The sequence below is a fragment of the Salvia miltiorrhiza genome, unplaced genomic scaffold (assembly GCF_028751815.1).
Source record: "Salvia miltiorrhiza cultivar Shanhuang (shh) unplaced genomic scaffold, IMPLAD_Smil_shh original_scaffold_269, whole genome shotgun sequence".
Lineage (NCBI taxonomy): Eukaryota > Viridiplantae > Streptophyta > Magnoliopsida > Lamiales > Lamiaceae > Salvia > Salvia miltiorrhiza.
In genome coordinates, this window is record NW_026651514.1 from 453,378 (window position 1) to 462,235 (window position 8,858).

General features: G+C 38.7%; 1 long non-coding RNA gene across 1 annotated transcript; it reads right to left on the reverse strand.

Moving 5' to 3' along the window:
- Window positions 1-492: 492 nt before the first annotated feature.
- Window positions 493-1,807, reverse strand: LOC131003799 (uncharacterized). The gene is made up of 2 exons (XR_009094800.1): window positions 1,462-1,807; window positions 493-865 (listed from the first exon to the last, which is right to left on the reverse strand). It is a non-coding gene; the product is annotated as an uncharacterized LOC131003799 (long non-coding RNA).
- Between the last annotated feature and the right edge of the window lie 7,051 nt (window positions 1,808-8,858).

Consider the following 8,858-nt stretch of genomic DNA (forward strand, 5'->3'; position numbering starts at 1 on the left):
TCATTCCTCTTTGTAGTTCAAAAGAACCATCATTTTCTTAAGGGAGCTGAGACGTTCTAAGTTCTCTTTCATTCTTCTAAATCATTACCTTAAGAATCTAGATTGTAGAGATATCCTACTAATCTAGTAGTCTATGTTCTTTTAAAAAATTGTGATCATGCAACTTATAGCAATCTATGTTCTCTGAGAAAACATATGTCACTTTTCTATCATTCATCTGATCATAACATCATAGATTGCGAAAATATGCCATGAAAGGCAAAACATTCAACATTTCATCATAACCTGCTCTTCACATAAACATATTCATGAAGCATTTTAGAACATTAACATCTTTAAAACGTTGAAACTGCAGTTACCTTCTTTCCTTGATTGAGCACGATGCAATGGAGTGTTGAGCGGTGCCATATGAACCCATGTAAGTCTAAAGAATCAAACTAGACTCGACTCTTTAGAATAAGGTTTCTAGGGCCAGAGCGAACGAACCGCTCTGATACCACTCTGTCACAACCCACTATCCCAATGACGGGTTAACAGGGGTTATGACTTGGGGTGAACAATAAGAAATGGAAATGGACAATTACTTAACATTAAAGTATATGGAAATGTCACTCATAGATAAAATGCTGGGATCATATATGATTATTTGGATACTTATAAAACATACACATAAATGAGAACTGATTAAGGTGGGTTACTCAATAACACGTGTCACAATTTCATAACATAAAGTTATCCTAATCAAAGTGTTTTGCAGCGGAAAACGCGTGAGATATACATATGAAGATGTATACTCAAGGTTACATTTCTTGAAATGTTAAAGGAACACCCGCTCAACATCATTCCATTCCATCAGCTGCTCAACCTGCACATTTAGAAATACATGCAGGGCTGAGTATAAAAATACTCAGTGGGCATAGCCGAAAATACAACATGCATACATATATAAATTGAACTGCCATAACAGTAACACACAGGGGTTTTCTTAAATGACCTGCGCTTACTAAAATATTTCTTTCATTTTCATAAAGTCGATCGGCCGATCATTTTCCTTCATATGATCCATATCTGTTCCTTTCTATCACGCGCCGGGAAGGAGGCCTCCTTACCACGGACGCCAAGACCGGTCGCAAGCGACTCGCGGTCTCCATGAGTGTACACGTTAACCCTAGCTAGCGACCTTTGTCTAGCATAGGATCCCAATTGGATTTCCTTTAAAGTTGGCGAACCAACACAGATAGGATACATATAAAAACATAAACATTTTTGGCAGTCAATCATTTCATAAACATTTCATTTCATTTCATAAACATTTCATTTTCATTTCATAAGAGTCATTTATCATTTGGGCATAATAATAAACTGAATTTAACAGTTAAAATCATCTCATGCATATATTCGTATAAGAGGCCTACGACACGCAGGGGATCTCTATATACGTATAGTAAAAGTAATGCCCACCTGGATAGGCAAAGCCTGAAGATCATAATCACATAACCTGTCTTGGGAAAGCAGTGCTAATCCCCTTGGTCCACAAAGCCTACAAGAAATTCTATTCTTAATAGGTCTCCTTGAATCTAATCTTAAGTCATGGTGTAGTGCTTAATACTCTATGATTCACTTAGCCGGGTTTTCAAGATTTAATGAATAAATAATTGAAAACATTTCTCTTGAGTTAAGAACACCAACAATATTCTTACTCGACTTTCTTTAATAATTGGAATTATAATGAAAACCAATTTAAATCATGAGTACTTTTATTTGCAAAAATGCATATGCAAATGCATGTCATGCTTAGCATATAATAAGTAATTTACTTAAAATATACACATAATAATAATATAATATTATTATGCAAATTAAAAATAATTAATCAAACTTAATAAGTCTAATTAATTAAAATAGTGCAGTCCATTATAAATAAAGAAGCTGCACAGCCCAATTGAAAAAATTAATAAAGGCCCAGTTGAAAATTTAAAACAAAATCATTGGCCCAAGTAATTGAAATAAATCGGCCCACACTCAAGCCCAAAAATCGGCCCAGCTTTCTTGATTAAATAAGAGGCCCAAATGCTCTTCTAAATAAATGAGCCCACTGAAATAAAAATGGCCCAAGCTCAATACAAGCCCTAGCCCATTTCTCATCCCCCTTTCCCATATCAAACACACGCACACACACATTTCAGAAACACACACACACATGCATCTGCTGCTGCGCCTTCCCCTCCTCGCCTTCTTCTCTCCTCCGGCGGACGGTAGCAGCGCCGGCCGCCGCCGCCGCCATCCCTGACTTCCCTATCCCTCGCCCTTGCTCTCTCTTTCTTCCTCACCTCTCTCGACTGCTCTCTCTCCCTCGACTGCTCTCTCGCCCTCGACTGCTCTCTCGCCGCGGACGCTCGCCGGAGCGAGCGGCGACAACCACTGCCCCTCGGTTCTCCCTTCTCTCGGTTCAAAACAGAGGATCACCGCCTCCGTCCATCTCTCTCTCACCGTGGTTGGAAGGTAGCGGCAGAGCCGCCGTGCCCTATCCCCCTTCTCTCTGACTTCCGCCAGACCCCATTGCCGTTGCGCCACCGGACGGCAGCCTAAGGTAAGCTCTAATCCTTCATTTTCTATTTTTCCCCTTTTCTAAATTAAAAATCTGAAATCCCTCTCTCTCTTCTTTTTCCCTTTGGCAGAACGGAACCACGGCTCCGCCGCCTTCCGTCGACCATCGGCAGCCACCACGGCTGCTGTTTCTCTCGGCCTGTTACAGTGGCGAACCACCACCACTCTCTCTCGCTCAACTCTTCACCGACAAGCAGCTGCAAGAGCCGCCCGCCGGAGTCCTAGACTCAGCCTTCGACTATCACCTGAACTCCCCCTCGTCCGTGGCCGGACGACAGCAACAGCAAGGCTGCCGCGCCCTGGCCTCCCTCTTCCACTCTCGCCGATCTCTCGACCCCAGCATCAACTGACGTCCCCCGACTCTAATCGCACAAAACCCACTCCAAAATTGAAGATAAATTTAAGGCTTCAAAACTCATTTTATTCTATTTTCATTTAATCATGTTCATTCATGTATGTAAAGAAAAGTATATACATATGTAAAGTTCATTTCTTTACTCAGTTTCTTGCTTGTTAGAAAACACAAATATATGCTACGCATGTTTATCAATGAATGAGTTGCCTGCTTAAAATGATTTTCTTTTAAGTATGAAAATGGTTTGCTGAACTGAAATTTAGATGCTATGATTGTGAGCAAACTGAAATAATCAAGGAAATTTATAAATGAAACCTTAAGGAATTTTGGATGGAGTTGAGTCGTTGTTGTCTGGATTTCTTTTGAGCTTCTCTTGAGTGGAAAATAAATATATAATGAATGTTGAAAGATTTTGGAGATTGGGAGAATGAATTTGCTGTCGGATTTGTAGGAGAAGGGGATATGGCGTAGGAGGAGGAATGACTTGGCTGCAGTGATGTTAAGTGGAATTTGAAAGTGGATGTTAAGTGTAAAGGGCTGTCATGGAGGTGGAAAGGAGGTGTAAAGGAAGGTGGCATGGCTGTCATGGAGGAGGTGGAAGAGTAGGTAGATGTGGGAAATTTGGTGGAGAAATTAAATATAATAAAATAAAGTCTTCCGGGTTATACTATGAAAACTGTAATAATTCTTCAGGGTTTGCTGACTAAATGCTCGCAAAAATGCTTTGAATGCTAAATTAAATAAATATGCGACGCACATAAATTTAATAACTAAATTTACAAATGTTTTTGTAAATTATTTTTGTTGGAATTAAAAATAAATTTATTTTCTTTATATCCGGCGTGAATCATCCTGACTTCTAAGTTCAAAATAAATTCTAAATTTATCTCGGGGAAACGGGGTATTACAGTCGATCAGTAAGTATTTTAAAAGCTTACTTTTAAAATCAGTTATTTCAGTTCAGAGTTTTAAGTTTCAGTTCAAAATCTTTCTCTAACTGATCAGTTTCTTTCAAAAACTTTAACTGATTGTTGGAAAATGGAATATCCGAGAAGGACAAGTATTTTAAAAGGGAAAATCTGTTTTGATTGAACTTGTCCTGATCTTTTGCCAAAAATCTTTCCAACCCCTTTTGCCTCTGTGATAAAATTTCTTGAGAACCTCATTGACATGACAGAATGCAATGATGCCTCTCACCTTTTTGAAGTCTCAGTCCCCTGCAGTGACGGCGGACGTGAAAATTTCTTCAAAAACATTTTAGGCACAGTCTTCGAAAAACTTTTCATCTTCTTACGTGGTACACATCTTGTCTTTTTATACCATGTTGTCTTCACTATTTTTCTGCATCAACTAACAAATCTCCACAGCCTTCACTGTGAGAAAATCTTTCAATATTTCCAAAGCTGCAGAGACAAATTGTTCCGACTAAAGGAGAAATCTATGACTGCAAAGTCATGGAGTGGGAGAATGACGCTCACATACTTGGTCTTCACCGGACCCTTCCACTGGATCTCAACGTCTCTCCGACGTCAAAGTTTGCTCTACCCTCACTTGTATCCAGCGAAAGCGAGTGTCTTCCATCCTCATGCCCGGTGCATCGGTTTGAAGTACCTGTCTGAAATAGGACAGACTTCATCGACCTCTCCAAAAGGCCTCTCGCCTTTTGTGAAGCTTCGATGCGGAGTAACAACAATGAGCAGGAGCTCGTTGTCAACCGGCGCTACGTCAACAGTGGAACCCTCTCAACTACCACTGAATTGACGTCCCCTCACCTCTCAAAACCTCTGCTTCTCTTCTTGTCTCCCTCATCATCTCACTCTTCTTCCTAACCTCCTTCTAAGCCTTCGCCTTCTGCATCCCCAATAACCCCAATATCTTCCTCATACGAACTTACCTTCGCATGCTCTTCGCTTCCTTCTTAGGTTCGTCCTTCCTTTTTGATGTTGCCAAAAAGGGGAAAGAAGGAAAATCTTCTGAACCGAACTTAAGTTGGTTAAGCAGCATGATCATCCGATTTCATCCGATGATCATGAGGAAGATTTGCCAAAAGGAAAAGACCTCAACTCAACGGAAAACAAGTGAGAGTGGAACAAGCTTAGGAACATGAAGACACGAAGACAGAAGATGAAGATCAAGAAGTTCAAGGCGCAGCCAAGCAGACTCCTGGAGTCCATGGGTTTCCCATGTTGTTTTTGTTTTTCTTATTTACTCCAATGTAAGTCTTGCTCTGTACCTCGACTGATGGCTTATCAATCTTTTATTAATGAAAAGAACTTCTTTTTGCCTCAACCTAAAGACAATGACTCTTTGTCCAGGCTTTGATTATGTTTTTCTGTCTTCTCCTTGTTCTGTTTTAGAACTGTTTCGTTCTTAACTCTAAGTATAAGTTTTTAGGTTCTATTGTTAAGGGGGAACTGTTTTCACCCCAGTTTTAGAACTTGTACTATGAGTTCAGTCTTTTTGTTGTCTAGAACTGCTGTGTGGTTTTGGCATCATCAAAAAGGGGGAAATTGTTGGGAATCTTGTAGAATATCCTAATCCTTGTTTTGATGATACCAAAATTCATAGGTCGTATTTGTAATAGACTAGAATTGTTTTGAACTCAAGTGTTAGAGTTCGGTTCTAGTTTAGCTTGCGGTATCGAAGACTGAAGACTGAAGACTGCAGATACCAACTGAAGTATCAGTTTGGAACTGATTACTTAATGCGCGCAATGGACTGATACTAAAGTCAAGTATCAGTTGAACATTCCTCCTAGGACTGATCTTCCAACGTTCAGAGGAAGCCACGTACTCACAAAGTACAGCCGCATTAAATGCAGAGATCTTAGGATCTTATCTCTGCAGAGGTCATTCCTATCTGGTGGTTACTTTTCAGAGACGTCACATCTCCTTTCCATCAAGAGAACCGTTTCCACCCAGACAAGGAACCTCGAAGATTGAAGCCTCAGCCCAAATTCAAATTGCTCTTCAACGGAAGAAATCTTGATGACGTTCTACGCCAACGGATCTATTCAAAAGTTCTCCTACAAATAGCGCTCGAGGATCACTTCAACCTTCACCGATTCAACGACATTAGCTGAAGCTCTGCCGAAATTGCTACTCAGCCTAAAGCTTAACCTTCTCAAAGCTTGAATCGAAGAAGAGAATTCCAAAGCCAAAATCAGTCACTGCTGATTACACATATTCTCTTAGACCTTAGGCAAACCTCTGTTTACCCATAAGCCAAAGGTCAAACTTGCTTCAAATAACTTGTTCTTTGTTGTATAGTTGGCACTCGTTCAAACCTCCCCCCAAAAGAGTGTTTGAGTGATTCGGTGTTCAGGAAGATACTCTGACTCTGAGTGAGAAGTCTTAGCACGGGTTGTGCTGAGCAAAAGAAATCCGACGCGAGTGAAGCGTGGGTACTGAAGAAGGGTTTTCTTCAGTGGTACGGTTGTGTGCACCCGGCAAGCACACGGTTTGGTTTGCAGTGCACCTGTTAAGCACTTGCGGAGTGGATTGTTGGTCTGATTAACCGACTGTGGATGTAGGAAAGGGTTTTTCCGAACCACGTAAAAGTCTCTGTGTTGTTTACAACTTTCAGTTTTACATTCTTACTTGTGTTATTTCAATTGATAAACTGAACACTGATTAACTGCAAAGAGAAACCTAAAGACCAACAACGTGCTCCACCGAGGCTATTGCGAAACTAAGTTTAATTTCCGCTGCGTATGATATCAGTCTGACTGATCTATCTTGTGACAGTCAGGAAGAGTGTTATCATCTCTGTTTTAGCAAACCTGACTGAAGCCTTTATTTGCATCAGTTAAGTTCCAGCAACTTAACTGATAACTCTTTACTGAAGAGCTTTCAGTATCAGTCGTCAACCTTGTTTGGTCAAAACTGTTTTCAGTAAAACAGGAGTCTGTGTTTGCGGGTAAAGTTTCGTTTTCATCTCTATCTGAGATCCCTCTGATTGAGGAATTTAAAATAGCCCATAAGTGTATTCCCCCCATACACCTATTCGAGACATCAGGACCTAACAATACCATTTTTATATTGTAATACCATTTTATATATTATACCATCAATTTAATTTAGTCAAATCAAATTAATTAAAAATATAATTTATATACATACTATTTCATTATGTTATAACGATAAAAATAATATAAAATAATTATAAATATCTTGATATAAATTAATTCTCTACCAAATTTTGCCGATACACGTAGTAGTATGAAGTAACAATTAATGTGGCATGTGGACATGTTAGCATCGATTTACCAAAAAACCATTTATATTTTTTTATTATGAAAGAAAAAAAAAATCGTGCCGTCATTACAACAATTAAAAATAATCTAAAGTCGAGCTTATTATTTTTCGTACATATACATGGTTTGGCCGTTGACGCAGACAGGTCGTGCGGAAGCTGCCACCATTCATATGTAAATATATACTCCATATATATATTTACTAGTGTATTACTCGTCGAAATTCGACGGGTACATATTTTCTTGTAATTTATATATTTTATGTTATTTTATGATAATTATATAAAATAATTTTTTATATAAATTATTTATATAATTAATTAAATTAAATTAAATTAGTAATACATTCTAAATTATATTAATCTCAACAACTTTTAGCAATTAAATTATTAATTTTGTTGAGATCATAAAAATACCCATTAGTTTTCATATGAAATTTTATAAAAAGTTGACGCGTAAGAAAAAACAAAAGAGTAAAAATACATATAAATTTGACATAGGTATGATGGAGGATTGATTTGTTGCATTTGTTGTTACAAGATTTATTAATTTTGTTCAATTTTTTTTTTATTTTGCCTTTTGACCATAATTTTATATGGAGTTTGAAAGATCATAATTGAATTGTGAGTATCATATAATTCCGAACTTCTAAAAGCATAACTAATTATGAAAATAATCTCGCCTGATATTTAAAAGACCATAACTGATTTATCGAACATCATATCATTTGGAGTTTTAAGACCAACCAAGTTGTGGGCATCATCTCGTCGCAAACTTGACAGATCACCTCTAACTTCTGAGCATCATCTTGTCTGAAACTTGAAAGAGAATCATCTCGTCTGAAACTTGAAAGAGAATCATCTCGTCTAAAACTTGAAAGAGCATCATCTCGTCTGGAGTTTTGAGCATCATCTCATCTAGAGTTTGAGAGAGCATAATCAAATATGAAATTATATTCAACCATGACTCCAATTGTCAACTATCTAACAAACATAACTCTAACAATTTAGATATTTTATTTATATATGTAATTTTATTAGTTCAAACTCTAGAGAGAAAGGAAAGAGAAGAGTTATTAAAGCATTAAAAGAGAGAGTGTGTGCTTTATTTCATCATCGTAGGTATTTATAGGCATTACAGTCGGGGTAAAGTATTAAATTCGTTTGGTCATCTATTCTGCATGCTCGCCATTAAACTAATTAAGGCTATTATTAGATTATAACTTGTCAGGTCGTTGTCCCCTAATTACAGATCTGGACTCTGTCCTCATCATCCCGCTCTGTCTAGTAGCTATGGATTTCCTTCCTTGAGACAGACTTCTACTCTTTGGCTCCGCTCTGCTAAGTAGCTCCGCCTTCTGGCGAATTGTCTCTGCCGTGTGGCTCTGCGCTCTAGCTCCAATAGCTTAGCTCTGACTCTGGATCTGGCGATTTGGCTATGGCTCTGACTCTAATGACTTAGCTCTGACTCTGGATCTGGCGACTTGGCTCTAGCTCTGACTTTAATGACTTAGCTCTGGCAGCTCTGCTCTGGCCCTCTGCTCTGGTTAGCTCTAGCTCTGGCAGCTCTGCTCTAGAAGCTCTGCTCTGGCAACTCTGCTCTGGCAGCTCTGCTCTAGAAGCTTTGCTCTGGCATCTCTGC